A 25850-nucleotide genomic window follows, 5' to 3' on the forward strand; every position below is an offset into this window, starting at 1 on the left:
GAGGCAAATCGGAAATCATAAGCAATTATCATTACTTAAAGCCCAAAGAAGAGTTGAAGCCACCGAGGCGGTGAGCACAGATGGAAAAGAGGAGAGGAAACAGACCGTAATTCCGTAGCATCATCCACATTCAAAGATGCCCATCAGACGATGTTACTGAATTAGTTTTCTCAGGTGTGGCAATGATGCTGGAGTTACATAGGAGGTGTTCTTATTTCTGGAAGATGCATACTTAGGTATTTAGGAGTGAAATGTCCTACATCTATTTTCCCCTTTCGGATGGTCTGGCAGAAAGGAATTACAGAAGAAGGTGGAGGAAGCGTGGTGAAATGTCAGCAGTAGGCCTTTAGTAGGTATTCCGGCATGACTACCCGAGTACTTTCAACTTTTCTGTAAGTTCAAAAGTTTCTTTACAAGTGCCTCTGAAGAGGGACAGATGTGAGGATGGTGGGCTGCTGTTTTTCATAAGCCCTTGATGAGTATTTGACTCTATAAACTACATACATGTTTAAGTTTGATAAGAATAAAAAGCAATAAAATAAGTCAAATCTAATAAGGGGAAACATTATAATCTTGAGAAATGTTATGTAATAATCAAGTCAGTTCTTTGGAAATTAGTACTTTTTAAATATGGCCGTTGAGTCTTAGGACTGGAATTTACCTTGGAGACCTCTCAGCCTGCCTCCTCTACCCTAGAGATTAATAAAGTGAGTTTCAGGGGAATTAAGGGACTTGCACAAGGTCACATGCCTGTGTAGCAGCAGAGCCAGGACTAGAAGCCAGATCTTTGTACTGCTGTTCCATTAGTTAAAAAAAAAGGAAGCAGAGAGGTCTAGGACCCAAACAAAGGACCACGGCAACAATCAGAGCTCGGGAGTCTCAACAAGAAGCGTGAGGAAAAGACGGGAAGGTAGACATTGGGATATTCAAGTCACCAAGGGGAGAAAGTGTCTCTGGAAGCAAGAATCACCAGCACTGTCAAATGCTCCTGATCGGTTAGGTAAGACGCGAGCTGAAAATCGATCCTTGACTCTAGCAACGAGGTTGTTAGTGACCTTGACAAGAGGAGGAGGTTTTAGTGAAGTCAGAGGGAAACAGATTCGAGGGAGAGCTTGGAGGAAGTGCCTAGAAGAGGGTGAGTGTAGACCCTCTTCTGAGGAACTGTGGAGGCAAAAGGGAGTCAGGGTTTTGGTTTTGTAGATGAAAGAAATTACCTCATTTCTCCCAATGTGTGCATTAGGAGAGATTTCAAGGTACTCTTCTAAAATGATCCACCAGATTTGTGGCATTTAAGACCACCACCTTGTGTATGTGTGTATGGGTAGGGTTACTGTTTCCCTCCCAGAAGGATTTCATAGAAGAGTGTTTGGTAGAGAGAGAGGGGGGGGGGGGAGGGAGGGAGGAAGAGAGAGAGAGAGAGAGAGAGAGAGAGAGGGAGGGAGTGTGTGTGTGTGTGTGTGTGTGTGTGTGTGTGTGTGTGTGTAGAGGTTGGCATTGTGTTAAAGGTCGCTTTTATAATTGTTACAAATTTGACTTCATTTCTTCTTGCTCAGGGTCTGTATTCTCATAGCTATAATTAAAATTTTTAAGGAAATAAATGCTGAGCCTATTCTCAACTGAAAGTGTTGAGAAGGCTATTGCTTGGGGGCGGTAATCTGTTTTCCTTGCCTTTAAAGAAGTTACCAAAATGTCGGAAGAGATGGCTGCAAAGACACGCCCAAGGTCACAAGACAAAATGTCGCCAGAATAACTGGATCTTAGATCTGATTCACCTGCCACGTGGAATACTTAATCCCTGTGTGTTTCACTTCCAACAGGTATAAAATGAGGATAAGATTTGCTCCACCTCCTGCACGAGGTTTTCGTGTGTCAGCTACAAAGCCTTCTATACACACGAGTCACAGTGCTAAAGGCAAGTTAGGCTTGAGGGTTTTCTGAATAACTGGGGAGAAAATGTGTTACAAAATGTGGATTGAGACGACTTATAACAATACTAGTGGAAATCTGCAAGAGTTTGCTTTTTGCCCCTGTCAGGCATTGTTAATAACACCACAAAATCCGTCGTCTTTGGGCCCATCATAGAGTTTTGTGGTTAAGAGCCACGGCTGAGATCCAAGCAGTCAATCAATTAATCCCCTAGGAACTCAAAATTACTGAACAACTGACTGTTCTAGTACTTTTAATATAACGTTAGTTTGCTGGCACTGTGTGGCAGGGCTCTTAAATGGAAAATGACGCAGGCTATGATGATAAATTTTATGTCAGACTCGGAAAGCAGTTCTGCATTTGATACTCGAAGTGGAATTATAGTCATACTGTATTTTTAAGAGGTTTACGTTATGGGAGGTTGAGAGATTAAAAATGGATAGATAGCCAAGGTCACTCCCATTAATGATGATGTAAAGAGATCGGGTGGTCCTTTCTTAATAAAACAAGTATAAAATTGGACAAGATTGACAAAAGCAATAATTTCTGGCACTGGAGATAGACTGGAAAGGCAGACAATAATCACACTGGAACGTTGGGTAAGACGAGTGGGAGTTCTGTGGCCTTTCTTGCCGGGGCCCCTCCCCCGTCTCTTATCTCACTTGGTGAGAACTGCAGTTTTACCAGCGGGTACTTCTTACCAGAAGTGATAGATGCAGTTTGGTGGGGTTGGCGGTAAAAACCCACAGCTTTGCTGGTTAAAAGTGGCACATTCAGTTCATAATGGACAGGGAGAACCTACAGCTTTGCTACCCTGGTTTTGCAGTCTTGGGTTGGGGCCACCAGCCAGGAATTTAACGGGGAGATCCCTGAAATGAGAGAGCCATTGAAGGGCTGACATCAGCTCTCCGCGCAGTCATGGCTGAGGGCTGAACTTTGCATGCCTTAGGGGATAGAGACTCAAGACAGCCCAGCAAAAAGCGAAAGTCAGGGAGTTCCTTGAGAGCTGGAGACAACTTTGAATGCTTTTTCAACCCACATAAAGCTTCCTCAGTGGAGGGGGGAAGCCTTACAGGTACAATGTATTTGGGCACAGCCTCTCCCCAAATCACCGTGGCCTGTGGCTAACCAGGACACTATGAAGACACAGAGGTAGCCTGGAGGGAACCAGGCCACAGAACAGAAATACGAATTTAAAAAGTAAGTAGGGGTGCCTGGCTGGCTCAGTCGGTGGAGCGTGCGACTCTTGATCTCAGGGTTGTGAGTTCGAGCCCCACGTTGGGTGTAGAGATTACTTCAAAACAAAGCAAAACAAAAAACTAAGACAACAGGGGCCACATGCATGGAAGAGGCAGATTCTACCGTAGAAGTACAAGCAGATTTCTAAGAGGACCGCCACCCCTTGGAAAACTGAGGTCTGTCAGCTGATAAGTGGATGACTAAAACGTGGTGTATTCATATAGTGGAATACCATTAGGCAGTAAAAAGGAATGGTGTACTGACACAGGCTATAATGTGGGTGAACCTTAAAAGCATTATACTAAGTGAAAGAAGATAGCTCCATTTATATGAAATGTCAAGAATAGAGAAATCCATTCATAATAGCATCAAAAAGACCAAAATACATATAAATGAATTCAATGAGAGAAGTTTAATCAAAGGTAGTAAGTATACCCAAATAGGGAGGAACATATTGCCATGTTTATAGGTTGGAAGACTTAATATAGTTAATGTGGCAGTTTCCCCCAAATTAATCTATAGGTTCAACAACGTTGTCAAAATCTCAGAAAGGATTTTTAGAGAAGTACTTATAGAGAAAACAGAGTCTAAAATTCATATGGAAATGCAGAATCTAGAATAATCAAAGTGACTTTAAAAAAGAAGTAAGTTGGGGGATGTGTAGTACCTGGTTTCACAATCTACCATAAAGCTACAGTAGCAAAGACTGGTATTTGCATAGGGATAGACATATAGATCAGTGGAACAGAATGTCTAGAAATAGTTGTATTTCCTGTGTGGTCCACTGCTTTTCAACAGAGGTACTGATGTCATTCAGTAGGGACACCATAGTCTTCTCAGGAAACAGTACTGCCACAATTGGATACCCATGTGAACTAAAATGTGCTTGACTTTTACTTTACAACACACACAAAAATAAACTTGAAATGGATCATAGGAAATATAAAGAAGGAAACATAGCAGGAGGTTTTCTTGTCTTGGGTTAGACAGAGACTTAGTAAATAAGATCTAAAAAGCATGAGGTATATAAAAGAAAAAATGATAAACTGGACGTCATCAAAATTGCAGTTTTCTTTTCAGAAGACACCACTGTTAAGAAAATGAAAAGTCAGGCCACATATTGGGAGAAAATACTTATAAAACAGATAATCTGATAAAGGATTTGTGTCTTGAAAATATATGAAGAGCTCTCTTAAAACTCAATCATAAGAGAGTAACCTAATTTAAAAATGTGCAAAAGATTTGGATAGACATTTTACCAAAGAAGGTACATGAATGGTAGGTAAATGCACACATGAAGAGATTTTCAACATCATTAATCATTAGGGAAACGCAAATTCAAGCCGTAAGATACTGCTGTGCACCCACTCTACTGGCTAAAATTAAAAAAGACTGACAGTCCATGTGTTGGCAAGGATGGAAAAACAAACAAACACAAAAAAACCCAGAATACTCACACATTGGTAGTGGGAATATAAAATGGTACAGCCATTGTTGGAAAACGTTTGTTAAAAAGTTCAGCGTACGCTTAACATATGACCCAGCAATTCCGTCCCTAGGTAGGCCATCAGGAGAAGTAACAGCATATATCTAGACAAAAACTTACATACAGTGTTCATAACAGCTTTATCTATGGTTGTCAAAAATTAGAAATTGTGTAAATGCCCATCAGCAGATGGGCGGATAAGCAAATTGTTACACAGTAAAGGAAAGCAATGGACTGCTGATATATACAACAGCATGTATGAATCTCAAAGTGATTATACTGCATGAAAAAAGCTGGCACCCCCCCCTCCCCCCCACCCCAGAGTAACAATACAGTCTGATTCCATTTAGGTGAAATTATACAAAATGCAAACTAACTGATTGTGACAGAGCAGATCATTGGTTGCCTGAGGATGGCTTAGGGGAGGAGGGAGAAACGGATTCTCAAGGGACGGGTACAGTGAAGCATTGGGGTGATTATAGATTCATTATCTTGATTATGCATGATAGTTTCATGGGTGTGCACATATGTAAAAGTTCATCAAATTGCATATTTTAAACATGTGCAATTTATTATATAGGAGTCCTACCCCAATTAGGTTATAAAAATTGTGCCCATTCAAAAAGCAAGCAGATGTTCATAGTAGCATTATTTGCGATAGATAAAAACTAAAAACAATCCAGTTTGTCAACTGGTGAGTAGATGAGGAAAATGGTCATACAGTGGAGTATTATTTAGCCACGAGAAAGAAGGAAACACTAATTCACACTACTGATAGATGCTACAACACGGATAAACCTCAAAAACATTGTGGCAGCTGAATGAAATCAGAAACCGAGAACTGTGTATTGTATGATACCATTCATATGAAAATTTCAGAAAAGGCAAAGCCATGGGTAGATCCGTGGTTGTCTGGGGCCAGAGGTGGGAGCCGAGACTAGCCATAAACAGGTACAAGGGAACTGTTGTGTCAGTGGAACTATTCTTGGTGATAGTTGTGCTGCAGTTGAATAAATTTACAAAGCATGTCTAACTGTACCCTTAAAATGGATGACTTCCGTGGCCTGTAGATTATACCTTAATAAAGCCATTAAAAGGTGATTAACCACTCAACATTTTAAATTCTCTTTAAGATGACCATTCAAGAAATTGGACTAGATTGCTGATTTCATTGTTGTCTATTGCTTTGGCATACTTTGGTGAGACCAATTAAACTGATGTTCTATGCCAAGTACTTTTTGGGATTCTAATTGTAAAACAGGAATCATTATTAGTTGTCTTTCATGGAATTTAGTGGCTAGTAACCACTGTTTTTCCCTTGCACATGAACACTGATTTTATGTTTAATAATTGTTACCCCCCCCCCCCCACTGCTGGAAGAAATGGTGGCCTCTTAGATTAATATTCTGTTCGTGTAAAGCAGTTCCAACATGTGGGGGGTAGGTTATCAGGAAGGAATTTGATGATGGAGTAATACTTTTGCATTTAAAAAAAATTTTTTTAACGTTTATTTTTTATGTTTGAGACAGAGAGAGAGACAGAGAATGAACGGGGGAGGGTCAGAGAGAGGGAGACACAGAATCTGAAACAGGCTCCAGGCTCTGAGCTGTCAGTACAGAGCCCGACGCGGGGCTCGAACTCACGGACCGCGAGATCATGACCTGAGCCGAAGTCGGCCGCTTAACCGACTGAGCCACCCAGGCACCCCTGCATTTAAAAATTTTTAATGTTTATTGATTTTGAGAAAGAGCAAGTGCATGCACGTGGGAAGGGCAGCGGGAGAGGGAGCAGCCTCCACGCCCAGTATGGAGCCCAGTGAGGGGCTGGATGTCATGACTGTGACATCCTGACCTGAGTTGATATCAAGAGTTGGATGCTCAATTGACTGAGCCCCCAGGAGCCCCACCTTTGCAGGTTTTAGATAGAGAAAGGCACACCTTTCTAGGTGTTGGGTGTCCACCCACGTGTCTCCAGCCCCATGTTTGTGGAGATATCAGGTAATCTGGGCATAAGATCCTTTGGGTGTGGGGATGGGGAAATAGACTGCAAACAAGAGAAGTCCTTCCAGAGCCCTTTTTCAGCTGGGTCTGGCCATGTTCTGTACCAGACTAGGAGTCAGGATCTCCAGGGTTAGTGACTTCATGCCTGCCTTCACCTCCATGTCTTCATATATAAAATCGGAAATGGAAGTTTGCTTTTTTCGGTAAAAGTGAGTCTCTATTAGAAAGTTGCCTAATTTTGATGAAAAATCAAGAATCCTGGAACATTTTGCTCACGATTCTGCTTCATTCTATGCAAATTAGAGTAATTTATTTTGAAAACAACCAGAATCATTTGGTTTGACTAAACCAAATGACTGAAAGTTATTAGTTCATTTTCCCAAATAAAGTAATTCTACTTTTCCCCGTTTTTCCTTCCCCCCAAACAAATCCTTTATTCAACAAAGATTTATAGGCACTCTGAAGTTGAGATAAACCTGCAAAAATAACGGAAGCATGGGGGTGGGGTAGGGGCTGATATCTAACCTGCCTTCAGTAGGGGTACGGGGGCTGTACAGAGAGGGGCTGGGAAAGCTCTGGGGAAGGGCATGTGGAGAGCTGAGTTTTGAAGGGTATATAGGACTTGGCTGTTATCCAGGTGGTGGGGACGGGGGGAGTTTGCTGGAGACTTGAAAGCTGTGGCATTGGCTTTAAAGAAGAGAGAAGAGGGTGAAGAGATTCGGTGAGTGGGGGTGACTTTTGACTTTGTGACTGTCAGAATTTGAAGGATTAAGGGAGAAAACAAAGGAGTCAAGGGTAAGTTCAGCCTCAGCTGTCTTAAGCAAGTGGAGTCAAGATAAGTTCAGCCTCAGCCGTCTTAAGCAAGTGGTGGTATCATTCATTGACCTGGGAACAGAAGGCCCCCAAAATTAGTTTTGCTTGTTGTTTTGGGAAGACAAGAACTCACTTTGGAGGTTTTATCAGAGGAGTGCAGCTGTTCGCACACACTCGATTGAACCTAAAAGATGATGCTCTGACCCCTTGTCCAGCTTTGTCAGGACACCCATGGAGCATTAGGGACAAGAGTGAAAACTTGACATGGTCTTGGTGGTCTGTGTTTGTGCAGCATCACAGGCTGTCGAGTCTGTCACATGTGCACAGGTAAGATCACCCTTGAAAATGGCAGCCACAGAGTGCAGAAATTCTGGCACATAAAAACCTATCACATTTAAGAATTTAGTAGTTCCTTTGGTTACTCTTTTCTCCCTGATCTCTCCTCTCTGGATTTTTATCATTTGTAAAGTATACTGTTTGTACTTCTTTCCTATAAAAAAGATGAAAATGGGTGAAGTTTAGAAAAGACCGCCCAACCTTTCACGTGCATCAGGTCATTTAGCTTTTAAAACAACCTTGTAAAGGAGGTACTTTTAATCATACTGGCTCACGATAAAGATTTATAGTAAAGATGTTTGGAAATCAACAGGTTTAAAGTTTTTGACATGCCATTAGCACAAAATATAAATTCTTATTCAGGTCCGTTGACTTTAGCATGTAAACAAGGGTGGCAGTTTATTTTGGAAATTCTGTTTATTTCTGCCTTGTCCTTCTTTTGAAAGCACTTTGGTAACAAGTAGATTCATGATCCGTAAAATAATACCCTACTTTATACTTTCTGAGAATATTTTCTAAGAATCATTTGGAAAATAACTTTCTCATGAAAACGTTTGCCAATTACTTACTTTTCTTTTTTTTAATAATCACGAATATATATTAAACCAAAGATGCTATGTAAGCAGTTGCTTTAAAACTACATCAAAACAGAAGTTAAAATTAGGTTCTACCTATGGCTTCAGATTTATCTTTTAGTAATATGTGGTCAGATCTTGCTTTAAATGTATTCTTGATTGAAATACCTTGAGGAAGTAAGTTGGTGGACCTCAGGCTGTTCCCTTGTCTATAAAATGAAGACCAGGAAATACCTGCTCCAGTGATGTAAAAATAACTTCTTGGGTTTAGTTTAAGTGCGTGTACACAGGCAGTTCCCTTTTGTACCACAAGAGGGAGTGCCTGCGTTGTCGCTAACCTGAGCTGAGCTCTGAAGTCCTTTCTAAAATGTGGTTGCAAAGTTCCAAATGAGTGGATTGCTGGGAAAATGAGAAGGGAAAAGATTGTTTTGACAGTGTCACGGGAAGGAGGTACTCAAAACACAGTGATGAAAAGGAAGGGATTGAATTTTAAGATACGAAGGCTTTTGCTGACATACATCATTACAGATTTCCATTCCCAGTCAACAACCCTTCTTCTTTGCTTGTATCCTCTGAGAATTTTGATTTATTTTGTTTTCTTCCTTCTTTGCAACTGTATCTATAAATCTTTTGTATCAAACAAATACAGAACCCAAAGTTTAGTTTCTCAGTAGTGGTCCTGAACAATGAATATTGGTTAAAGATAAATTGGATTGTTTATGCTCTATGCCTTCGACATGTACAACATCTGTTTGTTTGCCTTAAATTGGCAAATCAGAAAGATTTGAATGTTTTCATCCTGCCTTTCTCCCTCCATACTTTTTTTTCTTTGTTCATGCTTCTGAATTCTTTTATGTGATGTTTTCCTGTCATACATAGCTCAGAAGGTTGGGTGTGGACAAGGAAAAACATTGTTCTGTGGGTGAACCCTAGGGACATGGAAGTAATTATATTATACAGTGAAATTTAAAAATTTGAGACCAAGATCAAAGCCAAACAAAAAAAGTGAATTTGGCAGTTGTGGAATTATCCCAGTAAATTTAGGTTAATATTCAGTTTATCTCAGCTGTGTGAATATTTCACGTCAATGTTGGTTTTTTAATTTAAATCATCCCTTTGTGATATAAAGATAATCCCTTTATTTTGCTAATGTTTGTATTATAAATACAAAAGTCATGAGCCCATCGTGTTTTATGTAACGGTAATTATACTGTTACGCTTTTTGTATTAGAAAATTTTCTGAATTTAGGAAAACAACAATCCCAGGCATCTGGGATTATTACTCTGAACCCTGCTTTTAGAAGATTTCTCTGGAGCTTGTTTCTAGTAATAAATTTGTCCAAGTTTGGGGTCAGACTGTTCTGGTTCAAGTATGGAACCACTGTGTTTGAAACTTGACAAAAGCACACTTATCCCTATAATTTCATTTTCACTTGTTTGAAATCTGGTAATTTCTTGAGCAGGAAAAACAGAAGTGGAATTACTATAGAAATTATGCCCATTTTATCTGTATAGCAGCCAGTTTAAAAAACCATCATTGCTGGGACCCTGTAAAGAGTTATAAAACTTATAAATACCTTTGAGATTGCAACATTCAAAAGAGAAAACATGAAAGAAAAAACTCTGTAGCTCTATTTTCTTTGCTTCTACTGCAGAATTTGTTCTTGTTTCCAAATGTGGGCACACCCATGGTAATCTGTTGTTCACATGGATGTCATCCGTCTTGTTTTGGTAAAAAGAAGGTAGAGAACAGTTGAGACAGGGGCAAGCTGTTCCTTTTATTAAAAAAATGTTTTTTAAGTTTATTTATTTTGGGAGAGAGAGAGAGAAATGAGTGCACGTGAACAGGGAAGGGAAGAGAGAGAATCCCAAGCAGGCTCCGTGTTGTGAACGCAGAGCCCAGTGCAGGGCTCAATCCCACGACCGTGAGATCATGACCTGAGCCGAAATTGAGTCGGATGCTTAACTGACTGAGCCATCTGTTTGTTTTCTTTTAAAGTTACTTTAAAAATTAAAGAATATTTCAGGCATAGGAAGGAAGTATAAGGAATATTAAAGAATTGAAGTGTTATGTGTTATGTAGTTATTAAAACATGGTATGTATCATTCCATAAGCCTGACCCTCTTCCTGCCTTACAGAGGTGTAATGTCCTGAATTTGGTGTTTATCATTCTCATGCATATTTTTACACTTTTCTAAGTACAGATTTATTCCTAAACCTAAATAGAAGGTACGTGATTTTTACCCTTTTAACCAGTTTCTGAAGGTACATTATTGTTAACCGTAGGCACAGTGTTGGACAGCGTATCTCTAGGAATTTTCCATCTGGCACTACTGAAACTTTCTATACACTGAATAGCAATCCCTCATTTCCCCTAAAAATCATCTTTGTCCTTTGAGCTTTTATGAGTTTGACTGTTTCGGATACCTCATATAAATGGAAATCATGCAGTATTTATCCTTCTGTGACTGGCTTGTGTCACTTGGTGTGATGGCCTCAGGGTCCTTCCGTGTTGTCACATACAGCAAGATTTCCACCTTTTTAAAGGCTGATTAATACTCCCTTGTTTGTTTGTATGTGTCACATTTTCTTTCATTCATCTGTTGATGGACATTGAGGTTGTTTCCACCTCTTTGCTGTTGTGAATAATGCTGCAGTAAACGTGCAAGTGCAAATATCTCTTTGAGATCCTGGTGTCCTATGTTTTAGATAAATATCCAGAGGTGGAATTGTTGGATCATATTATAGTTCTATTTTTAATATTTTAAGGAGCCTCCATACTGTTTTCTGTAGTAGCTGAACCATTTTAAATTCCCATCAGCAGTGCACAAGGGCCTCTATTTCTTCACATCCTTGCCAGCTTTTGTTACTTTTTTTGTGTTTCTTTTTTTAAAGATTTTTTTTTTAATTTTCTAATTTTTTAAAAGTAATCTCTCCACTCAACATGGAGCTTGAACTCACAACCCTGAGATCAGCAATTGCACATTCTGCTGACTGAGCCAGCCGGGTGCCTGTTGTTTTTGTTTTTGTTTTTGTTTTTGTTTTTGTTTTGTTTTGTTTTGTTTATAATAGCCATTCTAACAGGTGCGGGGTGATAACCTCATGGTTTTATTTGCATTTTCCTGATGATTGGTGATGCTCAGCATCTTTTTATAATACCTGTTGCCCATTTGTATGTCCTTTTTGGAAAAATGTCTATTCAAGTCCTTTGTGCATTTTTTAATCGTGTTCATCTGTCTATCTTTATCTATTTTTCTGTTGAGTTGTAGAGGTCCCTATATATTATGGATATTAATTCCTTACCGGATATATGGCTTGCAAATATTTCCTTCCATTCTCTAGGTTTCCTTTCACTTTGCGGATTGTTTCCTTTGCTGTGCAAAATCTTTTTAGTTTGGTGTAGTCCCACGTGTCTGTTTTTGCTTTTGTTGCAAGACCAGTGTCATGAAGCTTTTCCCCTATTTTTTTTTTTTTGGCACTAGAACCGTTTTAATATATGATACGTATCTGCCAATCAGAGAAGAGGTTTATGCGTGTACAACTTTATCAGTTAACATCTGCAAGCATACATGACAGTGATCTCAATTTATAAATTCATCAGGGTCAGAGCAATGGACCAGTGTCTCTTTACTGCTCTGCTTACCAGCTGTAAATTACAGATGCATTAGTGTCCTTTTGTTGCTCTTCTTTGACTCTCCTTGTCCAGAGACATTTTGTTGTCAAGTTTCAGTGCAGCTCACCTCCAGCCAAAGGTAATCTTTTTAGATAAGTGCTCAGTTGCTACGAATTTTGCTTATAATTATAACCTATTTAATCACAGAAGAAGCTCTGCAGACGTGAAGTTCAAGGTTGCATACAATAACAGATCACAGTTTTGAAGTCGAGCACAGATTAAAAACCACAGATGTACCACTTATGTAAGACACACACCAGTCATCTTTTAAGCTGCACAGTGACTCCGTATGAACATTATTTTTTTTTTAAGTTTATTTATTTATTTTGAGAGAGATGGAGAGGGAAAGAATCCCAAGCAGGCTCCACACTGTTAGTGAGGAGTCCTATGTGGGGCTCTAACTCCCGAACTGTGAGAGTATGACCTGAGCTGAAGTCGGATGCTTAACTGACTGAGCCTCTCGGGCGCCCCTTTGTGAACATTATGTTTTATTTTTTGTGTATTTTTTCATTATTTTTTTAATGTTTATTTACTTTTGAGAGAGAGAGACACAGAGCGTGAGCGGGGGAGGGTCAGAGAGAGAGGGAGACACAGAATCTAAAGCAGGCTCCAGGTTCTCAGTTGTCAGCACAGAGCCCGTGCAGGGCTCGAATTCACAAACTGCGAGATCATGACCTGAGCTGAAGTCGGATGCTTAACGGACTGAGCCACACAGGCTCCCCTTTATGAACATTATTATTATTATTATTATTATTTTTAAAGTGCATCTATGACAATCAGTCACACAAAGTTTTTCAGTGCCAAGTACCAGTTGGTCATGAAACGTGAGTGAGCTTGAGGCACTGTCCATTCCTAAGGTTCAGCCAGAGATTGGCCAGAGCATTGGAACACCTCTGCTTAGGAAGGCTGTTTCCCTCCCTCCTTTCCCTCACCTTTTCGTTTGGTGTTTGGCTGCACATGGCTGGAATGCTTTTGATCATTTTGCAAGTCAGGAGAACCAGTGATCTAAAACTATGCCAGGATCCTAAGTAGTCCTGTCTGTCCATTTCAGGCTGCTGGTTGGTAGGTCCCTCTCAGGGCCTTCATTCCTCCTCCTGTGACTCCCAGAACGTTGATCAGAAGGTCAGAGCATCATCACCTCTAACTCTTTGAACTAATGCCTGGCTGACACTGGAACGTCCAGCCCGGTCTCTTTGAAAATCACTCACAAAAAGAGCTTCTGCAGGGCTTCATAAAACCTGGAATTGCTATGAAGATGTCTGATCTTTATAATCCAGGCAGTGAGCATTGAAGGGAAGCTTCCAGGAGGCAGTTGGGTCCTTACAGTCCAAGCAATCAGTGGTTGAATTAAAACGCAAGCTTGAAGCTCCATAACCCTGGGTGGAAAGAGAAGCTAAGGACTGGTTGAGCTAGCTGGTGGCTGCACCGGTACCCATAGGGCTGAGTGTGTCCCCCGGTCCAGGAAGCTGGTGACACATGGGGGTCAGGTAACATCCTTGGCCAGTGCCCCCAAATAGGAAGCTGAGCAGCATATCCTTGACCGTCGTCTGAAGCCTGTGTATGGATCACAGGCTAGGACCTGTGTATGCAGGAAGAGGAGGGGGACAAGGACTATGACAGTGGGGAGACAGAATCTGGAGTCCAGATAGACTCGAGAGCACTGCTTCTGGAAATGGTGGGCACTGAGGTGCTAGAGAAGGGAGCGAATTGGCCGCATGTTCCACTCTGTGAACTCGGTTCCTGATCTGGAGATTTCTTCATTTTGGCTTTGTTTGACTTGGTTTTGACCTCCCTTCTGTTGTTGCTGCTGCTACTGGCAGCACTTAGCCCGTTGATTCTTAAGCCTGGTTCTTTTTCCTGGACCTGGACAAGCTGATTTTCAGCACCACCTCCACGGCATGAAGATGTCAGGGTACCAGGTCTTAGCAGACAGCACTTCGAGCGTGTCTGGCTGCACCTGGGTGAACGTTGTCCTCTCCTGACTCTGTTTGGGTGGTGGGGGGTGGCCAGGTGGCCCACTGAGGGGCGCAGCAGGTACGTGCCCGAAGTGGTCAGACTCAGCCCATTGACTGTGTAAGGTGGTTGCTTAAGATACCCTGCTAACGTTTGGACGTGCAACGTGCAATGTTTGGAAGTACCCTCTCGATTGGGGGTACCCAGCTAGAAGGTCTCTCTTCTCCTGGGGTGGGCAGGTTCTGGGTCCTTGGTAGGTGGGTTTGGAGTGATGGAACTAAGGGCAAGGCAGACAGACAGAGGTGCTGTTCTGTAGGCATCCTCTTCCTATGTTTTCTTCTAGAAGTCGTCCAGCTTCAGGCCTTAGGATTCAGTCTCTAACCCACTTTGAGTTGACTTCTGTATGTGGTGTGAGATCAGGGTCCAGTTTCATTCCTTTGCATGAGGATATCCAGTTTTTCTGATTATTTATTGAAGACATTATCCTTTCCCTTTTGTGTCCTCTTCCTCCTGGCACTCTTATTGAAGATCAGTTGTGGGGTGTGCGTGTGGGTGTATTTTTGGGCTCCCTCTTTGGTTCCATTCGTCTCCATGTCGGTCTTTACGCCAGGACCAGTTTGAGAAGAATTCACTTTAGTGCCTTTTAAAATATTTGGTAGAATTCACCAGGGAAGCTGTTGGTCCCGTGCTTTTCTTTGTTGGGGCGCCTTGGATTACTGATTGTACTTCCTTACTAGTTAGAGATCTGTTCAGATTTTCTGTTGCTTCTTAATTTGGTCTCTGCAGGTTGTGTATTTCTAGGATTTTTTTTCCATTTCTTTTCCATTTCCATTTTTTTCCATTTTCCAGTTTGTTAACCTTGTTTGATCAAACCTTGTTTGATCCTTTTAGTTTCTGTGGCATCAGTTATATTGTCTCCTCTTTCATTGCTGATTTTATTTATTTGAGCATTCTTTTTTTTCTTAGTCTAGCTAAAGGCTTGCCAATTCTGTTGCTCTTTTTTTAAAAAAACAAGTTTTAGCCTTTTTTTTCCCTATTTGCTCTCTTTTCTAATTTATGCTCTAATCTTTATTCTTTCCTTCTTGCTGCTAACTTTAGACTTCAGTTTGCTCTTTTTCAAGTTCCTTGAGGTATAAGGTTAGCTTATTTATTTGGGAATCTTTCCTCTTTTTTAACGTGGGTGTTTCTCACCAAGAACTTCCCTCTTAGTATTGCTTCTGTCATATCCCAGAAGTTTTAATATGTTGTGTTTTCATTTTCGGTTTTTTTTCCAAGATATTTTCTAACTTTCCTTTTGATTTCGTCCATGACCCATTGGTTGTTCAAGAGCGTGTCAGTTAATTTTCACATGCTTGTGAGTTTTCCCAGGTTTCCTTCTGCTTTTGATTTCTGGTTTCATTCCACTGTGGTCAGAAAATATACTTGGTATGATTTCAGCCTTCCTAAATTTGCTGTGGCGCATGTTTTGAAACAAGATATAAATTGTATCTGTTGAAAGAAAGTAGAGTTCCAAGGAACGCAGACTCTGAGAAGCAGATAAACACGCAGGAAGTTTACTAAGGAAGTTTTAGTATTAACGCCCGCGAAAGAGACGGAAGCAGGACTGGGCAGAGAGAGAGACTGGGCTGCGGTGCAGTCACAAGGAAGCCCTCAGCCCATCCCAAGGGGAGTGGAGAGGCGGGCTAGCCCTTCAGAATTGCCCCAGCTCTGGGTGAGGGGTCAGGCACTGAGCTGCCCCTGGAAAGGGGACATGACTTGGGCGAGGTGACCCTGCTCAGCTGAGAACTGTCAGCCTGCAGCACTCCCAGTGGCTGGGGGAGGAAGCCCTTCAGCGCTAAAGGAGACCTAGCGGCACAAAGATCTCGGGGTTCGCCACGGTGCATGTTGTGTGTTCTTTTCTTGCCTTCTTGGCCCAATACTATTTTATTTAAGGTTTGTTTATTTTATTTTGAGAAAGAGAGAGTGTGAGCAGGGGTGGAGCAGAGAGAGAGAGAGAGAGAGAAAGAGAGAGAGAAAGAAATTCGAGCAGGTTTCACACTAAGCCAGATGCAGGGCTCCATCTCACAACCGGGAGATTGTGACTTGAGTGGAAGTCAAGACTTGGACGCTTAACCGACTGAGTTACCCAGGTGCCTCTTAATTTTACGTTTTTTGAGATTTGTTCATATTAATGTCCGTAGCTGTAGTCACTCATATTAATGGTCTTAGACTATTCAGTTATTTTCCTAAATGTTTACTTAGTTTTGAGAGAGAGAGGGAGAGAGATAGAGTCTGAGTGGGGGAGGGGTAGAGAGAGAGGGAGAGACAGAAGCAAGAAGCAGGTTCCAGGCTCTGAGCTGTCAGCACAGAGCCTGACGCGGGGCTCGAAGCCATGAACTTTGAGATCATGATGTGAGCTGAAGTTGGATGCTTAACTGACTGAGCCACCCAGGCGCCCCTCCGGTATTCAGTTTTATAAATATGTCATAATTTTTAAATAGATTTCCCTATTGACTGACATTGAAGTTTTGCAGTGTTTCACTGTTAAAAAAAAATGTGGCTATGAACATTTTTTATATATCTCCTTAATGTATGTACTTAGTTCATCTGGTTATGTAACCAGAAAATTCCTGGGTCTTAGGATATGGACAACTTCAACTTTCATAACTACACTGTAATGAAATTTCTCCCTGAAGTGGTTTTACCTTGCTTTATACCCTTAAGACACTTGTCATTGTCAGACTAATTTTTCCAGTTTCATGGATATGAAATGGTATCTCAGTGTGGTTTTAATTAGAATTTTGTTGAATTCTGGTGAGATTGAGAATTTATGTGTTTGTTAGCTCCTGGGGTTTCTACTGTGAAGTGTGAATTCCAATTACGTGCCATTTTCCTATTATTTTATTTATTTTATTTTATTTTATTTATTTTATGCTTTTTACACGGTGTTTTAAATTTATTTTTAGAGACAGCAAGAGAGCAGGGGGTAGAGAGAGAGAGAGAGAGAGAATCCCAAGCAGTCTCTGCACTATCAATGCAGAGCCTGACATGGGGCTTGAACCCACAAGCCATGAGATCATGACCTGGACTGAGATTGAGAGCTGGGTGCTTAACTGACTGAGTCATCCAGGTGCCCCTCTTTTTTTTTTTTTTTAAGTTAATTTGTAGACAGTCTTTATATATTTTTCTTATCCATTCTTTGTTATCTCTATGTGTATACTTTCCTCCTGGTTTGGGGCTTAATTGTTCACTTTTGAAATAATACATTTCGCTGAATAAGAGTTCCCTTTAGATGCAGTCAGATTTAACTAGTCCTTTTCTTTGGCATTCTTTGTGTCTTATTTTTAAAATTCTTCCTTAGGCTAGGTCGTATAGAAATATTCTCCTCCGTTTTCTACTACAAGTTTTGAAAGTTTTGCTTTCCACGGTTTCACCTGCAACCCATTTAAAATGGAGTTATGTGTCTGTTGGGAGGTCTAGAAACCTCGTGTTATTTTTCTCTGGACAGCAGGTTTTCCTGGCAATGCTCGTGAACCGGTTCATCTTGGCTGCACCACAGTGCGGTGCGGTTCGGTCCCGTGGTCCATTTGTGGAGACATTTTGGGGGTTATCTTACGCTCTGGTCTACTTGTTTTTTTCCCCCCCGCTCCAATTTCACACTTTCTTTATTGTCTTTATTTCTCTGTGTTGTGTTGTTGTCTGGTAGAACCAATCCTCCCCTCTCTTTGTTCTTCTTTAAAACTGTTGTTACTTTTTGTCTTTTGATCTCTGATACGCATTTTAGAGTTGCGTCCAATGAAAAACCTTCCTTTGATTGAGTTCATGCGCTGAATTTATAGATTAATTTGAGGAGAATTGGCATCTTTGTAGAACAGCGGGTGTTTCCCAGTGTTTTCTTTTTTTTACTGTTTATTTATTTATTTTGAGAGAGCAAGCACGAGCGGGGAAGGGGCAGAGAGAGGGAGAGAGAGAGTCCCCAAGCAGGCTCCACAGTGTCAGCCCAGAGTCCGGTGGACACTTAAGTCGGGCGCCCGGGTGGCTCGAGTCGGTTGAGCGTCTGGCTCTTGCTCTTGGCTCAGGTCAGGATCTCACGGTTCATGAAATCGAGCCCCATGTGGGTTCTGTGCTGACAGTGTGGAGGGAGCCTGCTTGGGATTCTCTATCTCCTCTCTCTCTGCCCCTCCCCCATTCTCTCTCTCTCTCAAAAGTAATAAATAAACATTAAAAAAAGAGCGAGACGCATAACCGACTGAGCCCACCCAGGCGCCCCTCACTTTTCTTTAATACCCACATGTAGGTCCTCTTACTGTACACAACATTTTTGTAACTTACCTTTCTACTTGAATACACTTTCATGTTAATAAATAAATGTCTCCACCAACAATTTAACAACTACACGATAATCCACGTGGCTAGAGAGTCATTTATTTAATCGTGACCGTATTGACATTTAGATGAACATGTTTCACAGTGATTATTCTGGAACTCCATCTTTCTCATGACAAAATTACACATGCAGCTACGTTTTATTCTAGTACTGCTGGGATATTGTATATAATTAAGTATTTATCTGAGATGTGTTCAGGTGTAAGGTGTGAGAAAAGTATCTAACTGATTTCCTCCCCATATGGTTAACCAGTTTTCGTGTACTTTGTCCTTTTGGTTTGACTGTCTTTGCCTGTTTTGTGTCACCACCCAGCAGCCATCAACAGTGCACACCGTAAATGTTTGAGTAAGTGAACCAGTTTTTAATGTTTGCTTTATTTTCAGAGGTGTTTTCTTCTGCGTTGACCTGTCGGTTCAAGCCAGTACCACGCTGTTGGAATGATCAGAGCCACTGGAACAAGACTCCCCTCTCCTCCTCCTCCTCCTCCTCCTCCTCCTCCTCTTCCTCCTCCTTCTCCTTCTTCATCATCATCATCATCACACTTTTTCAGATTTTCCTAGGCTATTTCTGCACCACTTTCCCCCCCTGAACTTTAAGTAATTGGCCACCGTCCCTTTAAAACTATTATAATTTCGATTGACAGTATATTCATTTTCTGAAGAAATTTGAAGATGTTTATATGTAAAGTTTCTGGCCTAATAAGTACTGCATATTCCTCTAGTCTGTAGATTCTGGAATTGTTGGGTTAGAGAAGATAAATCCCCAGATTTCCTTTTCGATTGAAATTCAGGGCAATTAAAGAAATTCGTTGCAGCCAACAGAATCCTAGCACATGTTTATTCTGTAAAGACAAAACGTTTTTCTATATTGAGCAGCACTTCAGCGGCTTTGCCTCCTTCTTAAAAAACACGGCTCACATGGTACCACACGCTCCCTGTCCGGACAGATACTTGCAAATAGGTAACAACTGACGTGCTGTTTGGTCAAAGACCTGGTTTTTCTTTAATATGGCCTACCCTCTCCCCTTTCTGCCACCAACCCTTAAAGGAATTCTGTGCCCTCACTTCTCTGGTTTACCTTTTTTAGGGTAAAGAAATAGGCTACAAAGCTTGTGGGCACGAGGGAAGTCTGCATAGCTCTTTTTCACACCTGCTTGGATTCTGGCAGTGGTATTTGCTAAGTGGGGATGAAGGCTGGTTTGTCATGTGTTCTCGCAGAGCACTGATGGCTGCAGGCCAACCCATTTAGCCTTTGTTTTTTTTTCTTGCATAAAACTGCCTATTTTTCACTTCAGATGGGGGTGTTAGGCACTTGAGAGATGTTTGTTCTTGTCACGTGCACGCCATCTGTGATCTCCTGGCATCCGACGCGGGTTCCCAAGTTGGCCAGAGTGTCCGCGGGTCAGTGCGCCGGATGGTCAGGGTCCTAGCCTATGTGTGTTGGTGGAAGCAGTGCTACTGAACACACTCAAGTATCCGACTGGGGCTGTGGACTCAGTTTTGGAAAGTTCGAAGAAGCCCTTTATGTAGAATAATTTCGGCCTTGAAGAAAAGTCACAAAGATAGTACAGAGAGCTCCCATATGCCCCTCACCCCATTACCCCAACTGCTGCTTCTTACATTATCCTGCGGCATCTGTCACAATTAAAGAGCACGCGTTGCTACGTTACTATTAACTAAAACCCGCACTTTGTCCACATTTCACTGGTTTTTCCCTAACGTCGTTTTCCTGTTCTGGGATCCACATTCCATTTTATTGTCCTGCCTACTTCACTTCTTCTGGTCTGTGACAGTTTCTCAGACTCTCCTTGTGTCTGATGACATTGTCAGTTTGGGGAGTACTGGTCAGATACCTTGTAGAATTTCCCTCAGTTTGGGTTTTTCTCGTGTTTTTCCTGATTGGACTGGAGTGATGGGCTTTTGAGAGGAAGACCACAGAAGCGAAGTGATATTCCTGCCACATTGTATGAAGGGGACATGCCTTGTCCCTCATGATGTTGACCTTGATCACCTGGCCAGGGTAGTGTTGCCAGGTGTAAATTTCTTTCCCACCTTCTTCCATTCTCTGCTCTTTGGAAGCGAGTCACTAAGCACAGCGTAGACTCACTTTAGGAGTTTCGTTAACTGTCTCATCTACCTGTGCCCTATTATGTCTAAGCCACGTCTATTATTTTGTTGTACTCCAAATGCATAGATTTTGTGTTTAAAGCCTTAAGAATAAATAAAAGTTTCTTAGGCTTAAGTGGGATTTGAAGTATCTAGTAGCTGTATTGAGTCTTCATTCCATTCCTTTTATGTTTGGTTTATTGGTTTTATTAAAAACATCTTCATACCCTGGGGGCACATGACTGGCTCAGTCTGTGAGTGAGCGACTCTTGATCTCAGGTTGTGAATTCGAGCCCCACATGGGGCACAGAGCTTACTTTAAAAAAAAATTGTAAAAATCTTCATACCCTGTACGCTATCTCCTGTACCACACAGCCTACTTTGTTCTGCTCAGATGGTTGCACAGCCTGTACTTTATTCTTCTAGCACAAGGAAGCCTCGTGTCTCCCTTACTGTTGGGAAAAAAAGTTTAGCATAAGAACATTTTTATCCATACTGAAGCTTATCTAGTAAACACTGCAAGATACTTAATTCTACTTAATGTGGTGGAAATCTTTCTATTATAAAATTGTGTTAAACATTTATGAGTTTTAATGCTCTCCGACACCTGTCCTAATATCATAATAGGCTAGCCTACCACACGCCTTGGCCCCCTGGAAAGCAGCTGAACCTTAAGAGTTGAGATTACAGATCACTTGTTGTGTTGTTTGTGGGGTAAATTTCTTGATGACTTTGATTTTTTTTGTGTCTGATTACTCCTTTCGGACACAACTCAAATGACTTTATTTACGTTTCAAGTCAGTTTCTAAGAATTTAAAAAGGAAAAAAGAATTTAAAAAGAATGATGTATTATTGTTTTAGCATCTGACAGGAATGTTCTTGAAATGATCTATAAATTGGGTTTTTGTTCATTGAATCAACATTTTATGTGCTCTAAGGGAACTTACTGTTTCAGAAAATCTTGTGAGAAATTTGTGATGCTCCAGAATGATCAGTTTTGCAAATCCACATCTGCAGACCCTTAATTTCATCAACAGGTGTGGATGTTTCATTTAGCTGGACTGGTTAGAGTGTGTTTCCAGAACATTAGACCTTCATGTTCCTACTTATTGTGAGCTTATTTTTAAGAAACCATTTTGAGTATGTTCTAGTATTTTGTCTTTCAGTCAGTCTTAGAGTTCAGTACTGGGGGAGGGGGGAGAGTTCAAAAAATACATTTTAAGAGAGTTTTTGCTCACTTCATGGTTATTTGGTATGACGACTCAGAAACAGAATAACGTTTTGAATCGACCACAGGGGAAATCCTTTCCCTGGCCCCTCAAGTCTACTTTCAGTCCAGTCAGAAGATTCTTAAATTCATGTGGGGGATTCCCACGTGCTCTATTATAAGTCTCCCTGAAAGTTTTCATAGATGTGTAGAATGTCGGCTAGTATCACATACGTTTTATGTCTCGGTGTGCAAGGGCCGTTCAGTGTACCGTTCCTTTGTTTTAATATTACTCATTCTTTTTTCTAAGTGTGGATGTGCAAGAGTGAGAAAGGCTGAGTGGTATAAAATGAAATATAAAAAAAATGAATTCACTTGTTCTCAGGTAGGCTAACGATCTATTAAATATAAGATCTTTGGGTGAATACTAGCTCTTCTGTAGTGAGTAAAGAGAACTCTAGAACTTTGGAGACGGGAGCCCCCTTCCCTGCCTTCCACGGCTCTAACCGTGTCCTCCCTGGCTAGCCGTGGTTGTCCTGTCCTTTGTGCTCAGAGTAAGGCATATTTTTACTGCTTAGATCTGGCAGATGGGCTTCTCGCAGTTACTATTCAGGTCAGTGTCTAAGGTCTTGAAGCGATCTTCAAAAAAATGATAAACACTGAGCCCTTTTTGGGAGAATATACTGGATGAAGAGCCATGACATATTGTGAGAAAGTCAGCCAGAAAAAGTGTGTGTGGACCACCTGTGCCGTGCCCTGTACTTGCTTGAGCTAGTGTGAGGGGACCCCATGGCTTGTGTAGGGACAGCGTTATGTTTACCCTTCTGTCCGTTCAGTCACCCTGTCCCCCCAGGATCATGTGTGACAACCCCCAGCAGTAGACAGGAGCCTGCCATCAACCCTGCCATCTACTAACAAACTATAGAAACGATCCCTAAAAGTGTAGTCTTCAACCCTACCATCTACAAGCACACTTGGGAGGTTTTCCTCCATGAGAGGAAGACTCGCATCTGTGTGCAGAAAGCAGCCCCTGGGCCTGGTCTGCCCTGTCCTGCAGCACCTGCACAGGCCTCAGCGGGTTTGTTCTCGGGGAGGGTGCTCCAGAGGGAGGAAAGGTTGGGGGAAGTGGGTGGGCGGCAGAGACTGCCTTTCCCCTGTGGCATTGAAAAGTCCTCCCAGCCCTGTTCCAAAGCCAACAAACGGTAAAATAGAATTCCTCCTGAATTGTCATGGTTCATTCTCCACCTTTACATCCCTAAAACTTACCTAACATGTTTTCATGGAAAACTAAATTTTTATGTTCTTGTGCCAAGAAGACTCAGATCTGGGAGGATGCTTTAACATTGTTATCCATCTTTAATTTCCCCCTTTGACATTTTACTTCTCCTCTAAAACCCCCTGTATTTTTCCTCTAGTTGTAAAATTTCAGGAAATCTCCCATTTAAGTCAGCTGCTGTTGGCCTGTCTGTGCTCTTTTTAGTGGCTTTGGTGGCGTTCAGGTTTAAGTGGCCCCGTGTGACAGGTGTGCGAGATTGTGCTGCCCGGGCTGCCTCGTGGATTCCCGTTCCACCCCGGTGCAGAGGGAGGCCGTCTTCAGAACCAGCGTGCCTCTCAGGCATGGTTTCTTAAGCTGCACAGTCATTACCTCTTTCAGTGAATTTTTTTCAGCTTCATCTCTCTCCTTAACACTAAGATGCAGAAACGTCAGTCTTAACGTCAAGTTATCCGTCTGATTTTAACTTGATCCAAACCCAGAGCATCTAAAAGTGGGTTGCACTGGAGGATGTAACACCTTTGCCCAGAAGGTTGACTCCTGCCCTGGGCTGTTAGCATTCATTCATTCAACAGACGTTTAGGACGTGCTCATTTGGAGCCAGGCTCTGCGGTGAGGCGGGTGTACAGAAACAAAAAGCTCCAGTGCTGTCTTCAGTAAGCTTCCAGTCTAGTGAGAGGAATGGAGTGCAGTGTGATAACAGCACTGGGGAGGGCGTGCGGTCCAGACACGCAGGACGTCCTTCTGCAGAACCTGACATGAGACACCCAGGTTTGGGAGGATGGATACGAGTAAACTGGGAGAAGACGAGGGTTGTGATACACTGGGAGAAGACAGAGAGCCAGGGGAAATGTCAGACTCTGGTGGTGCTCCTGGGGGAGGTGGCTGTGTATTTAAAGGCCTACAAAGGCTAGAGACTAAGGAACATGCTGGAAACTGCAGGACATTAAGACCTGCTTGAGGTCAGGGTTTGTTAAAACTCTTCAGATAGTTTAGTTAAGCACATGTGCCAACATTGTATTAATAACAGTTTTGCAGTGCAAGGGAAGAGGCCCCCTGGTAGGTGGACTCAAAGATTCACTCTTAGTAGGGGTGGGGGTCTGTTATAGGAGGAATGATTGAATCATCATTGGGAAGAATATCTGGTGAAAAATCTTTAGACTCTAACTAGTCTAGTTGATAATTGATAGCCATCTAGGTGAATGGCAATGAGTTTGCCAGAACAAGCCTTAATCTTAAAGTTTATTTAAAAATTGCCTTAGAAAAAAGGATTTATCTGGAAAGCTGTTGATTTCTTCCCACTAGGATGTTATGCGTTATATAGTAAGCAACTTGGTTCTGTTCCAGATCGGGTTTGGGGCAGTTTTTCTTTCATAGGTTTAAGGTCACAGTGGAGTGCAGTCCAGTTTTCAGGGTGCTGCTGGTGAAGAGCTTTTTTAACCTACCTTGAGGAGAGTTTGGATTTTTATCCTGAGGGCAATAGGGAGCCATTGCCTGTGAGAGGAGTTTAAACCCCAGCCATCAGCGTGGGCGTGGATTAGCTGCAGCGTGAGGCAGGAGCAGCAGGAGAGAAGCTAGCAGAAGGCATTAATGTTCCCTCAAAAAACTGATGAGAGCTTTGAGTTCAGGCGTGTCTCCCCCTTGGCCTCCCCCACCTCTCCGCCTGGAGCAGCTCTGAGACCGCCTCGTGTGGTGGTTGGGGAGTAGAAATTAGTAGTTGGTTTTCCTCCAGAAGAGTTGGTTTTAACTTATTCAGTTTAAAAAAAAAAAATTTTTTTTAACGTTCATTTTTGAGAGACAGAGTGGAACGGAGGAGGGACAGAGAGAGAGGGAGACACAGAATCTGAAGCAGGCTCCAGGCTCCGAACTGTCAGCACAGAGTCTGACACGGGGCTCGAACCGCGAGATCATGACTGGAGCTGAAGTTGGATGCTTAACCGACTGAACCACCCAGGTGCCCCTAACTTACTCAGTTTTAAATGGTGACTGCTATCGTCACAGTGAAAGAAAATGTGATACTGCGAAGAAGATGCTGAGAAGGTTCTGGAAGCAGCAGCCAGGTTGAGGTAAGAGTTCAGAGAAAGGGGTCCAAGACCCTTGTGGACCTTGTGGCTCCGCCTCCAGGCCTGGGCCCCGTCGCCTGCCCTTCCCCCTCCAAGGATTTGGTCCCATCTCTGTCCTGAGACAGTTTCAGAACCTTGCTATCATCTGGCCTTGGCCTTGAGGCCGTTAGCGTATTCCTACTACAGTTTGCTGTGATTACAAAGGATTCTGCCCTTCCTCAGAAGTCTGCAGGCAGAACCTCCTTCAGTGCGTCTGCTGTGGTTAAAATAGAACCTTCAGAGATGCCCTTGCCCCAGGCCGCAGATCCGTTGGCACGGGGTGACCTGTGCTGTGTTTTCTTGTCACTATTCCCTGAAGTTGTGGTGTCATTCTGGGCAGAGGTGTAGACACTTTGCAAGCAACATCAGGGAACCTGACCTGGGGGTAGTTCTTCAGTGTTTTTGGTGGTGGTGGTGCTGGTGGTGGCAGGTCACATCCCTCTGCCTGTCCTCTCCTTTGTTGTGTCCGTGGCCTTACTGTTCCAGCGTCTTTTCTGGTCTCTTTCATGACCACGTTTAATCATTTTCGTGTCCACATATTGCCGTGAAAATAATACTGCATAATTACTTGATGTAGATTGAATGGGCATATTTGAGAATCTACAATTCTCTCCTAAAGTTGATGTGAACAGGAACCTATTCTTAGCTTTTATTCCCATTAGAAATCTGTATTCAAAATACATAATTATTCTCCTTTTGTTTTTTAAATGTTATCCAGATTGCAAAAATACCTGCCTCTAAGAACTCAAGAGGACTTACTCTGGGAACAAGAGGTAGTGAGTCATACCTGCAAGC

At 42.1% G+C, this 25850-nt stretch overlaps 1 long non-coding RNA gene and 1 pseudogene across 15 annotated transcripts in view; one reads left to right on the top strand and one right to left on the bottom strand.

Moving 5' to 3' along the window:
• LOC147583057 (uncharacterized) overlaps positions 1–25850 on the top strand; it is a 219472-nt gene that overhangs the window by 54555 nt on the left and 139067 nt on the right. The window lies entirely within an intron of this gene.
• LOC112866417 (homeobox protein OTX2-like) overlaps positions 13279–25850 on the bottom strand; it is a 45760-nt pseudogene continuing 33188 nt past the window's right edge.

Source organism: Puma concolor, chromosome A2, assembly GCF_028749965.1.
Source record: "Puma concolor isolate L17-30 chromosome A2, mPumCon1.1.hap2, whole genome shotgun sequence".
Taxonomy (NCBI): Eukaryota; Metazoa; Chordata; class Mammalia; order Carnivora; family Felidae; genus Puma; species Puma concolor.